The following is a 17,771-nucleotide window of genomic DNA, read 5'->3' as shown; positions in this document are numbered from 1 at the left end:
CTAACATGGCTCTTCTAGCTGCAGCCCGAACAGGTCCTCAGTTGGCCGTCATATGTAACAATTGCGCGGCAGCCGCCAACGAAAACATATGGTGGAACGTGCTTCTTAAATTCTGTGCGCACATGTTGATCCCATTAAGTACAGGGTACGTTTTGAATGTATTCCATTTCTCAAAAATGGTTCAAATGGCTCGGAGCACTATGGGACTTAACTGCTGAGGTCATCAGTCCCCTAGAACTTAGAACTACTAAAACCTAACCAACCTAAGGACAACACACACATCCACGGCCGAGGCAGGATTCGAACCTGCGACCGTAGCGGTCGCGCGGTTCCAGACTGTAGCGCCTAGAACCGCTCGGACACTCCGGCCGGCATTCCATTTCTCCTCTGTGTGGCTCAGAACTATGCCATATGCCCGCAGCGCAGCAAGAATAAGGTTGGCGGGCACTTCGAATGGTAGTTCAAAGATGCGCACGGTACGCACCCGCAGACCAGCATGGTCAACTGCTTCCACGCTCACATTACCGTCTGCGTGGCAGAAGTGAAAGCCGTTTGCTGACCGTCGGAGGAGTCTATCGCAGGCCGCTTCGTCGATCAGTTTGAGGTACACAGTGTTAGATACAATAGACAAACGAATGCCTATCAGTTCTTGCGGTTCTATGTGCATGATGTCTCGAAGAAACCGTTCAGTTTCATGGGCCTTCGGTGTCGTGTACGATGCGTTGAACGTTAGTTTGATTGTAGCTTGTCGGTATGAGAACGCCATGGCGGGTCGCGACGCAACCGCCCACTAGCAACGCCTGCGGACCGCTGCTCGCCGCGCCGAGGGGTATCACGGCTGAAAGCCGACAGTACCATTAGGCTATCCGAGCACGACTCAGGGCCTGACCCAGACTGCCATATGTCGTTGTGCCTGCGTCACAGCCTGCACTCGTACATCCATTATGTATGTTCTCGTACAGGGGAGACATTTTAATTGAAAGTCGGTTGCCCAGTATTGGTACATAAATACGATATTGCAGTGAGTCGAGCTAGCATAGCCGAATGGTAAGGCGACTGCTCGCGATAAGCGGCAAATCCAGGTTAGAATCCCAGTCCGGCACAAATTTTCATTGTCGTCATTTCGTAATAGGTCTACAGCTGATAGTTGTCCATATACAAATACGTTTCATGTATTTCATAACGGCTGTAGTCTCCACAGTGCCTGGATCGTATTTCAGAACAACACAGGCACTGCAATGTCGCAGTTGACTTGGATTTTGTTTGACGTCTTAGACTCGAATGCTATGGGGCTCTCTTTTTTTCCAACTTTGTGAGATAATATTGCCACTATGATACATCAACAGTAAGTAAGGTCTACTATTGGTTTCTGTTGACCTAATGAATAAGATGCATTTTTCAACTTTTTTCAAAAGATCATTCCAATTCTTCAGTCAATTGGAAAATAACTTTTTTACGACAGCTATTTGACCTTCATTTGGAATAAATTTAATGTAGTAAGTTTTCCAAGAACTGGTTGTAGTTCCTGTACATTTTTAGGAGAAGGGTTTAGTCGAAAGATGAGCGCCATGGACGTCAGTAAGGTGTCCTAAATATTCAATTTGGGAACTGAAAAATGAACATTTCTGCACACTGCACACAAGTCTTGCGTCAGTCAGAACTTGAAAAACTGATTCTAAATTTTTGAGATGCTATTCTGGTGTTAGTCTGGACACAATGATGTCATAATAATAATTTCTGGAGGACGGAACTTTCGACCTCACTTGCTCATGAAAACATTGAAACATCGCAGGAGCATATGCACTTCCAGAGGGAAGGGCTAGTGCTGATACAAGCCGACGTTCATATTGACCATATAATTTTTTCTTTCCTCATCCAGGGGAAGCTGAAGGTAAACATCGGCTAAATCAATTTTGGAAAATAATCGTCCACCTGCTAGGCGATGTTTGGAAGAATTAGTAACTGCCTGAGCGTTAACTGTTGACTTTAAAGTCTACACGAAGTCTGATTTTCCCTTTCAGTTTTCTAGTGACAACTAGAGGAGATGCCGAATGGCTTGCAGAAATGCTGCTCAAAACATCAATTTCTTCCAGTCTGTAGAGTTTAGTTGTAACTTCATGGCGTATGGCGCGAGGTACCATACGTGCAAGGTTGAACTTTGGTTGCGCATTGTCCTTAAACGCAATGCGCACTTGAGAATTCTTTGCTTGTCCCAATGTGCCATCTAACGCGTGTCTATATTTGTCACACACCTGTTGAATGGCGGTATGGAAAACTCGAGTATCAATATTAGCACATTGTGCTGAGTGCCTAATACAAATAAATCAAATGCCTCCAGGCCAAAAATGTTGGGATCAGAGCGTGATTGAACTTCTGTTAATGATACTAATGTAACCGTATTCTTATATTTTGCTTGCAAAATGCACGTGTCCCAAGAACAAATACACTTTTATCATTGTAGGCTGTGAGGTGCAGCCTTTCGCCATTGCAGGCTATGAGGTGCAGATGTGATTTCTGTAGCTTAGGGTATCCCATTTGCTCATGCTTATTCTGATTAACTACAGTAACTGAAGCACCAGTGTCTCACTGAAATAGCGTAGTTTAATTGCAAATCTGTAACGACGTGGACAGTTTGCTGTTACTCCTCTAAATGTAAGAGGTATAACTTGCGCAAAACTGCCTTCGTTTGATGTGTGAGCAACGGAGGGTTTTGCTGTTGGTCTATTTGCGGAGAGCCGATGCGAATCAGCAGACTTTCGCATTGTGCGTGTAGCTTTGCAATTTTACATTTGCGGCCGGCCGAAGTGGCCGTGCGGTTAAAGGCGCTGCAGTCTGGAACCGCAAGACTGCTACGGTCGCAGGTTCGAATCCTGCCTCGGGCATGGATGTTTGTGATGTCCTTAGGTTAGTGAGGTTTAACTAGTTCTAAGTTCTAGGGGACTAATGACCTCAGCAGTTGAGTCCCATAGTGCTCAGAGCCATTTTTACATTTGCGCCTGCAGTGCTTGTACTGCCAAGAGGGGCAGGAGAGAATCGAGAAAGTGAGATCATATTTGTGTCTATTTTCTCAATTTTAGATTCGTGTGGAACGGAGTTTACTTTGCGATTTTATTTATTTATTTATTTATTTTTATTTTTATTTTATTTTATTTATTTATTTATTTATTTATTTTTTTTTTTTTTTTGCAGTCATACTAACTGTGTGTGTCCTGACTTATGGCCGTGTCGGCATTTTGCATTGCGGAAAAAGCAACTTCTGCTGTCATGTGTTACATAACATTTAACACAAGACTTGGAAGCATGTAAACTCGCGGGAAAGCTGGCTGGAAGCCTCGTGCACTGAGTACACCGTTGCTTGCGGCTGAACATGTGCCGTGCGGTTCTAGGCCCGTTTACAACAATACGCTGGAAGCGTTGCACAAGCAGGCATGTCAAAGTTTATTTCCGCGTTGTCTCACACTTCCTGAGATTCAGTCACTTTAAATGCATCAGTGAGGCCAGGACTACGACGCTTTATAATCTCAGCCAGAATTCTGTTCTCAGTAAGGTTGTGAATAATAGCATCGCACAGCATTTCGTCTTGAAATGAAGCTCCACAAGCGGAGTTAAATTTAAAATGCCTCGTCGTGCACTTAAGTTCAGCGATCCATTCCTTGTAAGCTCGATTACTGTGTTGACGCTTACAAAAACATTTTAGACGAGTAGTAGTTACATGTACCTGAGACTCAAAGAAGTCGTCTATCTTCCTAACTATTTTATTGTTGGGTAGGTTTTGGGGTTCTAAAGGGGGAATCAATTTTTGGTACAGTCGCGCTATTATAATTCGTACCTTTGAAAAAAAAAAAGAATGGGCGTCTTAAGTTGAATCGTAGTCGTAGGCCACGAAATACTGCACCATCTGTATTTTGTACTCTGTCCGATCCTTGAGTTTTGCATCGAGGGAACGGAAGGGAGAATGCGGCACTTGGCCGCCATAATTCTGTGCTTCAGTCATCGTTGGCCGCTGGGCTTGTTGTGCATCAGGCAATCTGGTAGTACGCGACAGTAGCGTTCATTATGTGAATGTGTTTATTATGTGAATATAATCGATTCGCCTATATGAGCAATGGATCCACCTTCTTCAGTGCGGATTCACAAGTACGTCCGACCTCCTGCGGGAATCTCGAAGTAGTGAGCATGGAGGAAATGGACAGGGACTGTGGATAGATGCGGCTCGCTGGGAATGTGGGTCGGCCGTGAGGCGTGCTGAGGTAGTCCGCACAGTCGCGCTCACACTGTGTCCCCGATGGCGCATGGTTGACGCACCTGCCTAGCAAGCAGGAGAGCCCGGCTTCGAATTCCACTCCGGTACACATCTTCACTTGTTGCCGCTGATTCTACGTAATGTTCCGATGCAGCTGACATCAGTAATCCCCTCCATTTCCTTTCCTCCCCCCCCCCTCCCCCTCACCACCTTCAATTCACATACAAGTAACACTTATATTATCTTGTTACCTCCGAAGCTGATGAGTGCAGTGAGTTATGGCTTTCCTGTGGTTGCCATTTTATACAAAAAATTAAATACGCTTAAATAGAATATGAGTGTAGTAGAAAGACAAACAGTAGAATTCTGTTATTTTGACTTCTACGCTGAAAAGCGATCTTGTCGCCAGATATGTCTGTTAAATCAAACTCTAGTTTTCCTTCCTTCTTCCAGAAATGGCTGTTGTGTCCGCAGTTGATACAAGGTGGTATAGAACACTACAAACTTTTAATAAAATCAATACTTTTATTTACACTATATGCGAGGGCCACTCCAAAAGAAATGCACACTATTTTTTTTTTTAAATCCATCTTTTCTTCTACATGTCTGAAAGTTTTACAGTGTGTAGATACATCCTTTAGGAACAATATTTTCATTTCTCCACATAATTTCCATCCCTCTCAACTGCCTTATGCCATCTTGGAACCAGCACCTGTATACCCGCACGGTAAAATTCTGGACCAACCTGTTGGAGCCACTGTTTGGCAGCGTGCACAAGGGAGTCATCATCTTCAAACCTTGTTCCACGAAGAGACTCTTTCAGTTTCCCAAAGAGGTGATAGTCACATGGAGCCAGGTCAGGACTGTAAGGTGGGTGTTTCAGTGTTGTCCACCCAAGTTTTGTGATCGCTTCCATGGTTTTTTGACTGACATGTGGCCGTGCATTATCGTGCAACACTTTTGCCGATATGGTTGAACACGACTCAGTCGAGCTTGAAGTTTCTTCAGTGTTGTCACATATGCATCAGAATTTATGGTGGTTCCACTTGGCATGATGTCCACATGCAAGAGTCCTTCGGAATCGAAAAACACTGTAGCCATAACTTTTCCAGCAGAAGGTGTAGTTTTGAATTTTTTTTTCTTGGGTGAATTTGCATGATGCCACTCCATTGATTGCCTCTTCGTCTCTGGTGAAAAATGATGGAGCCATGTTTCATCATCTGTCACAATTCTTCCGAGAAATTCATCTCCACCATTCTCATATTGTTCCAAAAGTTCGCTGCATACCGTTTTTCTTGTTTCTTTGTGAGCCGCTGTCAACATCCTGGGAACCCACCTGGCACAAACCTTTCTTAACGTCAACACTTTCAGTATTCTGCAAACACTTCCTTCCCCTATCCCAACGTAGCGTGACAATTCGTTCACTGTGATGCATCTGTCAGCACTCACCAATTCGTTAACTCTCAGGACATTGTCTGGAGTGTGTTCAGTACAAGGCCTGCCGCTGCGAGGACAATCCTCAATATTACCGTGCCCACTTTCATCACGTAACCTGCTTGCCCACCAACTAACTGTACTGCGATCGACAGCAGCATCTCCATACGCCTTTTTCAACCTCTTCTGGATGTTTCCCACTGTCTCCTTTTCACAGCACAGGAATTCTATGACAGTACGTTGCTTCTGACAAACGCCAAGTGTAGCAGCCATCTTGAAGACATGCTGTGACGGCGCCACTCACGGGAACAGGTTGAACTAAGTTTGAAAACAAGTGGGAAGGGTGTATCTACACACTGTAAAACTTTCACACATGCAGAATGAAAACTGTATTTTTACAAAAATAGTGTGCATTTTTTTTTGAGTGACCCTCGTACAAAGTAAAGCACTGGTATGTTATACATAACATCGATTTGCTGCTTCTCTGTTTCACACTGGTTCTCATACAATCAATCATTGAATTGTCTGTTCGATATTATTGATCACTTGCTAACAGTTTCAGTTACCGAATACCGTACATAGCGAGTACGGCGGTGGAACGATGCCAGCCTGTTCGTAATTAAAGTTGCAGTTTCAAAACGCTGTAGAAAGACAACCACTGCTCAGAATGACATCAAATTTAAACGGCATATTATTGACGCAGGAGGAAATGTGATGGGGAAAAATTAACGAAAACTTTAAAAACAGATGGCGCTTTAAGCGTCTGAACGTAAATGGGATCGGGTATAAACGGCAAATAAATCTCAATACGACAGCTATGCACATTACACCTTCCATACTGTTCGATGTGGATGACTGCACAAGTTCGGCAATCAACAGTTGCGGCACTGTCAGGTAAGCCTATCCAGTCAAGGTCATACCCACATCGAGTGCGAAAAATCGGTTTTTAATTGTCCTGAGCCCAAAAAACCGCATAAAGACCAAAATGAAATCGGTTTCTAACTGTCGTATGACTGGCACAAGACATGTTCAATATGCTGTCCACCGTTTCTGCTACAAGTTGACACTGACAGACAGCTTGTTCCACAACAGATCGGAGTGTCTCTGGTTTCACGTTCAGCATGCGTTGCACAACGCGTGCCTTCGATTCAGCTCCGTTTGTAATTGGACCACTGAACACAACACTTTTCAGATAAACCCACAGCCAGAAGTCACATGGATTAAGACTGGCTGTAGGGAAATGACGGCTGATAATTGAAGCATTTCCGAAACGACTCTACAGCAGCTGCTTCATTGGCTGCGCAATGGGCGCAGGAGCACCGTCTCGCATAAAAATGATCCGCTGGCTGATGTGCGTGCGAATTTTCCGTTACCCATATTCGCAATTCTGCGTATTGACATGTCCTTGGAGATAGACATGTGCTTCGAATGTCCATAGAACATTCCATGGCCGTTCATTGTCCACTTGCATGGGAGCAAGAAATTAAAGAGCAAACACTTGTCTCACTGGCAGATCAGCAGGAAACAACTACTGAACATGGGTGATTTTGTATGGATAGCAATGAAGGATGTTTCGTCGGATTTTATGCACCTTGCTTGCAGGCACATCAAACATTCAGGCAATTCCCCATGCACCCCATGTTTGCACACCACTGTGCTCGACCCTACTTCCAATGTCCTGGCCAAATCTTCAACAGACGTCGGATCAACTGCTTACCTCCCTCTCTCATGTTACAGTTCAAAAGAACCTGTCTTTTGACTTTTGTAATAGTTCCCTTCAGACCCTTACCAGATATTTGACCGAAGCCATAAGTGTCCACAACTTTCGCAGAGCTACTGGCACACAGTCACTATTTTTGTAAAAGAACTTTACCAGCAATGTGCGATCCTTCATGGAGACAATTACAATTGGCGTCCCACGTAGACAAACTGAAGAACAGCAATGTGCCACGCATCTGCTGGTTCGTGTACTCTGATACTCAAATGGCTCTGAGCACTATGGGACTCAACATCTTAGGTCATAAGTCCCCTAGAACTTAGAACTACTTAAACCTAACTAACCTAAGGACATCACACACACCCATGCCCGAGGCCGGATTCGAACCTGCGACTGTAGCAGCCCCGCGGTTCCGGACTGCAGTGCCAGAACCGCACGACCACCGCGGCCGGCACTCTGATACTCTCCCTTGACGTTTCTCCCTGTGTCAATAATATGTTGTTGAGATTTGGCGTCATTCTCAGCAGTGGTTTTCTTTCTACAGCATCTTGAAAGTGGGACTTAAATTATAGACACCATGTACTTGGTGTCAGAAGTAAGTGGGTGATAACGAGCAACACTGTGGGACAGCATTCATCATCTTCATCTCAACACGATGAGTGAGAATGATCTGTTTCTGACTTTTTCTGCATGATTCCTTTGACAATGTTTAATTGTTTGGATGGAGGGGTGGATGTAATGTGCGACTGGTGAAGTAGACCCAGTCAACAACTTAAGTGACTTTAGGTTGAACACTAAAGACACTTATGGCGGTTTGTGAACGGTTAAGTGTGGGCTGTGTAATTTAGGGGAAGGTGGGGGAATTACACGCATGTGGGTAATCCCACACTGGCTGATTTACGCAGTTTGAATGTCGCAAACTGTTCCCAGTTGGTGCTACAGCCTGCCGGCAGGAGTAACAACTACTATGCAGCTTACACCAGCCATTTTCCAGTGGCATTGTTGGAGCAGTGAAGTATCGTTTATTTTCGGCGTGTCTCAGGTAATTTTGGTCAGCTGTATTTTGCAAGGTAAGTGCTACTATAAGTTGCTTTAATGTAATTCTTGCATATCAACTACTAACCCTAGATGAAACCTTTAATTTAATTGTAGATTTGTCCCGCTATTTGAATTAGGTGCCGAGTTATACTTAGGTTAGTCATCGAACTTACAGTGGGGTAATGCCACGCAGCTGTTGAAGTGCGTGGTATTCCCCATTGCAGGCTATATTTTCGATACTAACGAGGTTTTTTTTTTAAATTTGAGATGCGTAGATATTATAAAAGAAAAACCCAGAAAGTAAATTGGACACAAGAGGAACTTTGTAAGGCTCTTGATGCCATCAAATCTGGAAGAAAAATAAGAGAACTATCAAGAGCTTTCGGGATTCATGAAGCTACTCTGCGAACGAGAATGAACGTTAAAATTACCTAGGGTCCACAACTTGGAAGAAAGCCAACATTTTCGACAGAACAGGAAAATGTGATTAGGGATCATGTTATTACAATGTCCAAGCTGTTCTATGGCATTACATGCATCCAGCTGCGAAAGATTGCATTTGAGTATGCAGAGGCTAACAACATTGCAAACAATTTTGATAAGAAAACCTGTAGCAACTAGCATTAACAGAATACAGGTATTTAATGAAGAAGAGGGTAATGTATATTTTAAAAACTTAGGACATGTCTTTGAAAAATATAAATTTAATGAGGGGCGAGTGTTCAACGTCGACGAAAGGGGCATAAATAATGTAAAAAAGTCCGAGAGAATTTTGGCTCCTAAAGGTGTTAAACAAATAGGTGGGGCCACGTCTTGGGAAAGGGGGAAAAACGTGACTGTGATATGTTGTTTCAGTGTTTTGGTACCTACATCTCCCCTACGTTTATCTTCCCCAGGAAGAGGATGTCAAATCTCTTAAGTAAAGGTGGACCAGTTGGAGCAATATATGGATGTTCCGTCAATGGCTGGTCCAATGAATCATTATTTTTCAAATGGATCCAACATTTTCAGAACAATGTAAAATCAACTATTGATTACCCTGTGCTGCTGATTTTAGACAATCACAGCAGCCACATTTCACTTGAAATTTTTGAATTTCGTAAAAAAAATTCTATTTTCATGGTAACCATACCTCCACACACTTCTCACAAGCTTCAACCAATAGATGTTACATTCTTTTCTTCTTTGAAATCAGCCTTCAATCGTGAATGTGACATGTATATGAAGTCACAGGTGTATCAAAAAATGTGCACTGTAGGCTGAATTGAGCCATCAGCATATTCCACTGAAAAGATTACCAGTGGTTAATAAGCAATTTGAAATGACTGGAATGACACTCTATGTCCTTTTGAACAAATTCTGGCAGACTATTTTTGCTGCAAAGAGAGAACTGTAGTTATCGAATTCCACAAGCCGACACAGTGGCTCAAGTCATGGTAAATAATCACGTGTTGAAGTTTGGTGTTCCAGAAACACTGATCCAGATCAGGGAATCAACTTCATGTCATAATTAATGAAACTCATAATTAATGAAACAGCTTTGTCATTTATTGTTCATTTGTCCACAGGTGAACAAATAGAGTTCATCAAACCGCAGTGAAGACGTTAAGTCATTATGTAATTTGTCATCAACACAAATGGGACACACTGTTAGCACAAATGGTCACAGCATATAATTCCTAGGTTCAGAAAAGTACAGGCCTCTCGCCACATGTGGTAGTATACGGCCAGAAAATGCCATCAGCATTTGATTTGATCAAACCTAAAGTATATAAGAATGGAGAACCAGTACAGAATTACACAAGAACTTTGTGGGAGTTACAGAAGAATGTACAAAAACTCAATACAAAGGCACTTGACTTTCAGTAATAAACAGGAATATCATATAGGACAGTGGGTGACATTGACAAGCTCTCACACCCCAAAGGGAAAGCAAAGAAATTCTTCTTTCACTCTCAAGGTCTGTATCAGGTAACTGAAATGACCTCACCAGTGAATGTAAATCTACAATTTCCTACCCATACTACCATCATCCATGTTCTTTATTTGAATTTATTTGGGTGTCTTGTTAGTGTAGTAAATTTGGGAGGGGAAGGAGGGGAGGGTGTTGTTTTGTTTTGCTATGAGCTGTGGATAGTAAGAGATAGTGTTTGTTTATTTTGTGTATGGTTATCGTTAACATTCTGGTATAATTACCAGTAGCAGCACTAGCAGATCCCAATGTCAGATACGAATGTTACACTATTCACCTGTGTCCTGTCATATCAGAAACTTTAGGAAAATTTGTACATATTGATATGAAGGATATCTTGCTCATTACACCAGATAGCAAAAACCAAACACTGATGTCAGCAGACAAGCTGCAGTGATGTGAAAGAGAGCAAATTTCAGTATACCCTTTGATGGCATTCCAAACTGTCAAGGAGATATGCGAGGCAGTGTTGTTCCTCACGTGCAGTGGAGGGGGAAGACTGATGTGGAAGGATACCCTAGGACATCCTCACAACACAACCATATTTTCAGAAGTGGGATCTCACTGGGTATACTCAGAATTTGAACCAATTATATTTATTACCACTTGCTACAAGCAGGGTCATTCAAAGGGATAAAGGGAATGGAACACTTGAAACTACATGACTGTGGGATACTACCGTAAAGTGCACACAATGCTGGCAGCTCTCTGTAGCATATGGATGGCATTCGGAATGGTAAGTGGTGGTGGTGATGGACTGGTGGGCCCAGAGACACACTATTGACTGACAGAAATGTTTTAGTCAACTGTAAGTACACATCACATTGTTAGTAATGCGAGGCAGACATTCTTCACTCCAGTGACCCTGGCCGGCGTCATTTCTCACAGACTGCTTCCACCATGGTTAGTAGATGACCTATTAGTGACCCTGAGATGCTGGCATCAGGCCAAGTGACAGCCAACGGGCTTACTGTAGGCCATGACCTTGGCATCAGAGGGGTCCTCCTACTCCTGCTGAGATGGAATTCCTCAGTAGAATGGCTATCCTTGTGAGTCAGGTCCCACATGTGTCCACTACAGAAATGGGTGGAGACTGCCATTTATGGAACATGACCTGATAGCCACTGACAGGACTCTGGTGATGACAGGCACGGACGGCAGGACGCACTGTGGCACCAAATCTCACATGGAGCCTCAATGCAAGTGATGGCTCCCCTGACCTGGTCTTGAACCCATGGCTACAGCTTGTGGTGTCTAGTCATCTCATTGTCTGACATGGACCTAGTGTTGTGATGCTGTTGGTCCCCAAATGAATCTGTCTCAAAATACATACCTATTTATATGGCTAACTGGTGCCTTTATTGCATTATTACCCAGCCACTGGTCACATAGCTCACAAAAAGAGTCTTACCCTGGTATGGTGACATCACCCTGCCCACTTTGGCCATTACCACTGTGCAGTGCAAGTTTTTGTGGAGTACACCTGGCATGTTTCACAATTCTTTTGTGTACACGTTTTTCTAGCCCACTTCTAGCCACACTGTGCTTACTGGCCCACAGTCGTTACTGCAATATCTCATGGCAGCTTTCTTATAACTTCTTACTAATCACACTAAAAACTGGGGAGTGACACTACACTGCTTTCCTCCACAGGCAAGACCTGGCCCCTAGGGTCTTGTACAGGACCAGTTCTTTACTGTGTCTACTTCCACCTTTGATCTATAAAATAACCACACACTACTAGATTGGCAACTTTTAAATGCTATACACTTACTACATTAAAGTTTATGGCTGCTTCCCATCTTCCCCAAGCTCTACAAATTCATTCTCCTCTGATATTTAGACTACAATACTCCTCATACACTTACTAAGGCTATCATAACTTCAGGCTCTCCTAGTATTGCTAACTCTCACAACATCTCTCAAGGGTTCCTGGGTCTGTACATTAACATCAATTATAAAAAAACTTATTTCACTGTTAGATCTCTTCCCATGCTTATGCACAAATTACTTCTAACTCTCCATCCCACACTTAAAAACTAAATATGACACTCTTTCTTTGTTAATAAGTTATCCTTAATATATCAACTTTATCAGCACATGGTATGGCTCCATTAAAGTTTTATACTTTGGCATCTCATCTGTCTATCTAGTGGTTTCTTAACCCTTTGTTTGGGAACAACTTTCAGAACTTTGTGCTTGCAACAAGTTTCCCCTGTACTTTCCCAGAAAACATACTCCCAGAACTATCATCACAAGAAAATCACATACAGCACTACCATTCACAACACTTTAACAAGTAGTCCTACATATTCCTCTCATTGTAGTGATCATTTGAATTCCCCCCAAAATGCTTAGTTTTCTGGTACTCCAGCTACTCTAAAATAGCTTCCTGCTGCCTTGTGGCACTATACCATGCGAATTATATCTTAGTGTATTTGTCCACTATTTAACCTCTAAGCCGGATGCAGTCATCCACCCTGTTCCAGAGGAAGCTTCTCAGCCCGCAAGGTCTGGGCATTCACAGAGGTTGGATTTGCTACTACTTGGGAGTTCCAGTGTTAGACAAATACTGGGGCCCCTTAGGAGCATGGCTACCAAGGAGGGGAAGGAACCCAGTGTGCACTCTGTGTGCATTCCAGGGGGTGTCATTCTGGATGTGAAAAGGGTGCTCCCAGGTGCCATGAAGAATACAGCGTGCATCCAACTGCAGGTGGTGGCTCATGTCGGTACTAATGACATGTGTCACTTCGGATCGGAGGAGATTCTCTCCGGTTTTGGGTGACTAGCGGAAATGGTAAAGACTACCAGGCTTGCTTGTGAGATTAACACCATCTGCAGCATTGTTGATAGAATCGACTGTGGTCCTTGGTGCCGAGCCAAATGAAGGGCCGAATCAGAGGCTCAGGTGGTTCTGTGACAGTGTAGGCTGCAGATTCCTTGACTTGCACCATCAGGTGGTCAGTTTCTGGGTTCTGCTTAATAGTTCAGGAGTCTACTTCACACAGGAAGAGGCTACACAGGTACTAATAGGATCATTTTGCCGACCACAAAACCCAGAAGAGAGAGTTGCTGAACCGTTCAAAGAAAACTTGAGTCTCATTTCAAATAGGTACCCCACTCATACAATTACAGTCAGTGGCAACTTCAGTCTACCCTGAATATGCTGAAAAAATTAGACATTTAAACCTGGCGGCAGGCATAAAACGTCATCCGAAATTGTACTGAATGTTTTGTCAGAAAATTATTTTGAACAATTAGTTCATGATCTCACTTGAATTGTAAATGGTTGCAAAAGCATACTTGACCTTTCAGCAACAAATAATCCTGAACAAATAGAGAGTATCATGATGGATACAGGGATTAGCAACCACAAGGCAGTCAGTTGCTGCTAGGCTGAATACCGTAATACCCACAACCATCAAAAAGAAACTCAGAGTACATCTATTTTAAAAAGCTGATAAAAATGCTCTTAACACCCTTTTAAGATAGGCCTACTTAGGGATTACAATTACAAATAACCTAAATTGGTCCAATCACATAGATCATGTTGTGGGTAGAGCAAACGAAAGACTGCGATTCATTGGGAGAACACTTAGAATGCGCAACAGGTCTTCTAAAGAGACTGCTTACACCACGCTTGTCTGCCCTATCCTGGAGTATTGCTGCGTGGTGTGGCATCCGCATAAGGTGGGGCTGACAGATGACATCGAAAAAGTTCAAAGAAGGGCAGCTCGTTTTGCATTATCGCAAAATAGGGGAGATAGTGCTACAGACACGGTATGTGAACTGGAGTGGTAATCATTAAAACAATGGTGCTTTTCGTTGCAACGAGATCTTCTCATGAAATTTCAATCACCAGTTTTCTCCTCTGATTGTGAAAACATTCTGTTGGCACCCACCTACATAGGGAGAAATGATCATCACGATAAAATGAGAGAAATCAGGTCTCGCACAGAAAAATTTAAGTGCTCGTTTTTTCCGTGCACCATTCAAGAGTGGAGCGGTAGAGAGACAGCATGAAGGTGGTTCATTGAACCCTCTGCCAGGCAATTTAATGTGAATAACAGAGTAATCACATAGATGTAGGTGTAACTGGTTTGTCTTGGATAAAAGACATTCCGCATGACAACTCTACAATGACTACAGTTTTCTGCTGCTGGAAATTAACTTTGACATGATGTTCAGACACTTTTCAGGCTCACATTGCACACTTCACACACCTCAAATTCATTGTGTGCATCAGACAGTGGCTGGGCTGTAAACAGTTCACTGTGTTTGTCAGCTACTTTCCCTGGAAGGCTGTGACACAGTACTTGCATTCGCACTACATTCTGAACCCCACGTGTAAACTCTTCGACAGATTTTGCCCTGTCAACTAGATCATCCACTCATCTCCTCTTTCTTTTTCTCTGTTCACACTGCCTCTGACGAGATGTAAGAGGCAATCAAAAAGTTTCCATTCAAAGTCATACAGTCCAGAATCGATATGCTTGCTATCACCCCACCAACACACTAGGTTCAAGAGTGGCGCCAGGTCCTGCCAGGGGACTCATTGCGAGTGGCAGCTGCCACAACCCAATCTCGAACTCACTGCTGCAGCTGGCGGTGTCCAGTCGTCTCGTCATCTGATGCATGCCTGGTATCAGGTGGTGCTACTGGACTCTGAATGAATCTGCCTCAAAATTCATTCTCATTTATACAGCCTGGAGGCACCTGTGTTGAATTATTACTTCACCCATGGTCACACAGCTCTCAACAACAGTCTTACGCTGCTCACTTCATCCATTAGGGCTGTGTGGTTCAAGTTTCTGCTGAGTACTGCTAGCCTGTCTCGCAATCCTCTTGCGTACATGTTATCCTATCCCACATGACACCACACTGTGCTTACCAGCACACAGTTGCTACTGCAATACTTTTTGGTGTTTTTCTTATAATGTCTTACTGATCTCTCCAAAATATAAATAGTGGCACTACATTACTGAAAGGTAGAAGTGTGACATCTCAGGACCGACTTTTTGGCTACCGGCAGCAATAACAGGGGCTATGGCTCTAAACGTAATGTATCCACTGCTGTATTAGACAGATAATCCTCCAATAGGAATTTGACTTACCTGAACACTACCTTGCATCCTATGACACTTGGTTCTCTTGATGAGTTTATGATCACAAAGAAGAGGCCATTAGCATGGACCAGATGTTCCAACATAATCATTAGTACCACAGCAGGTATCATTAGGGCTGCATGGTTCAAGTGTCTGCTGAGTACTGCTAGCCTCTCTCACAATCCTTTTGCATACATGTTATCCTATCCAACACATCACCACACTGTGCTTACCAGCACACGGTTGGTACTGCAATACTTTTTGGTGACTTTCTTATAATGTCTTACTAATATCACCAAAATATGGATAGTGACACTACATTACTGAGTGGCACAAAGTGTGACATCTCAAGTTTGACTTTTTGGCTACCAGCTACCCAACAGGGGCTATGGCTTTAAACCTAATGTATTCACAACTGTATTTGACAGATTATCCTCTAGAAACACAGGGGGCTATGGCTCTAAACCTAACGTATTCACTACTGTATTTGACAGATTATCCTCTAGAAACATTGTCAGATAGGAACTTGACTTACCTGAACACTACCCTGGACCCTACAACACCTGGTTCTCTTGATAAGTTTATAGCCACAAAGAAGGGGTCATTAGCATGGAACAAATGTTCCACCATAATGATTAGTACCACAGCAGGTACCAGCACAAGGTCATTGCAATAGGAATCTCATCTTCAAATGCCATCTTAATCTTGGTTCTTGCACAGCCCAAGTCCTATCAATGGCAGAGAAACATCCTCCCTCTCTAACCTCAAGTCCATTAAATTACAGCTGAGTCGGTCACCCCTAAGGTTTGAACAGTTACAAGTGTATCACTCTCCATACACCATGCGACAGAGTCAGCAGTGAAGAAAAAACAGTCAGTGTGGAAACTCTAAATAATAAGAGTGTAATAAAAAGTAAACAGTACTATGTTATTTTAAGCAATTCACAGGTTTAGCAGCAAAATGAAATTTGGTGGACTAAATCTTCCTAAGGGTGGAAGAGTATTTTGGCAACACACCTCCATCCATTCCAGCACAGCACAGAAACCCAACTGGAAATGAGCCACCTGTGTAACATAAGCCATACCACATACCACATGATGTACAGCTGGTGATGAAAGTGTTTATTAATCAACAGTTACAGTGCGGTATTACTAAAGAGAGTATCAGTCCTTGCAGGCACCAGCGATTATGATTTTTTTTAAAAAAAAAGAGCATACAAGTGGAACTAAAGCTGTGACTACAGACATCCTAATGATCATACAATCACAGACACTTATGCAGTACCAAAAATAACAAACTTTGGAAAATTTGCGACAGTGCAGATATTTTCATCCCGCCATGGGTCTGTGAAGTGGCTATCATCAGAAGTAACATGAGAAGACTGGCCAAAAATGAAATTTACAATACCTTCAGGACATTACCAATATCACTGTGTGCCTTTTGGGTTAAGGAATGTGCCAGCCACATTTCAGCATTTGTTAGATGGCATTTTGTGAGGGTTAAAAACAAGGCAGTGTATGGTATATTTGGACGACATAACTGTCTATGCGAAGTATATGGAAGAACATGTGCTACAGCCAAGGGAAGTGTTGAGGAGGTTATGTGCATTGCACCTAACACTCAGTACAGGGAAGTATCATTTCACACTGCAGGAAGTATGATGTTTAGAAAATATTATCTATCAGTCATGATGGGGTTCCAGACAGATCTTAGATTATGAGGGTGGTTTGATAATTCTGGTAAACTTCTGTGAAAGACTGGAACTTTTTTGCTGTGCCTTCATCATTGATAAGCTTGATTATTTCAAGGATTATAATTTGCAGCATACAGCTGACTGTAGACAGCCATCCGAATTGTTCAGCGTATCAACTGTCATTGAAAATGGAGAATACAAAGTGTCATGCTGTTACTAACATTTTCATTTGAAGAGTTTAACTATCACAGAAATCAAAAGAAAATTGGTTGAAGTTCACATGGTCTCTGTACCACCATTGAATATCATTTACTTTCGTATTAATGAATTTAAACATGGTTGGACAAGCACCAAAGACAAAGTGCAGTCAGGCCACCCAGTTGAGGATCTCACAAACGAAATGGTAATGCAAGACTGCTGAATAAAAATTCGTGAGATTTCTGACACTGTAGGCATCTCAACTAAGTGAGTACATAATATAATGCCTGGAGAATTGGCTATGAAGAAGCTGTGTGCAGCATGGGTACCATGATTGCTCGCAGTCTACCAAAAGCGCATTTGGCACAACA

The sequence above is a fragment of the Schistocerca americana genome, chromosome X (assembly GCF_021461395.2).
Source record: "Schistocerca americana isolate TAMUIC-IGC-003095 chromosome X, iqSchAmer2.1, whole genome shotgun sequence".
Taxonomy (NCBI): domain Eukaryota; kingdom Metazoa; phylum Arthropoda; class Insecta; order Orthoptera; family Acrididae; genus Schistocerca; species Schistocerca americana.
The sequence above is the reverse complement of the archived record's forward strand: the minus strand, read 5'-3'. Positions refer to the sequence as shown.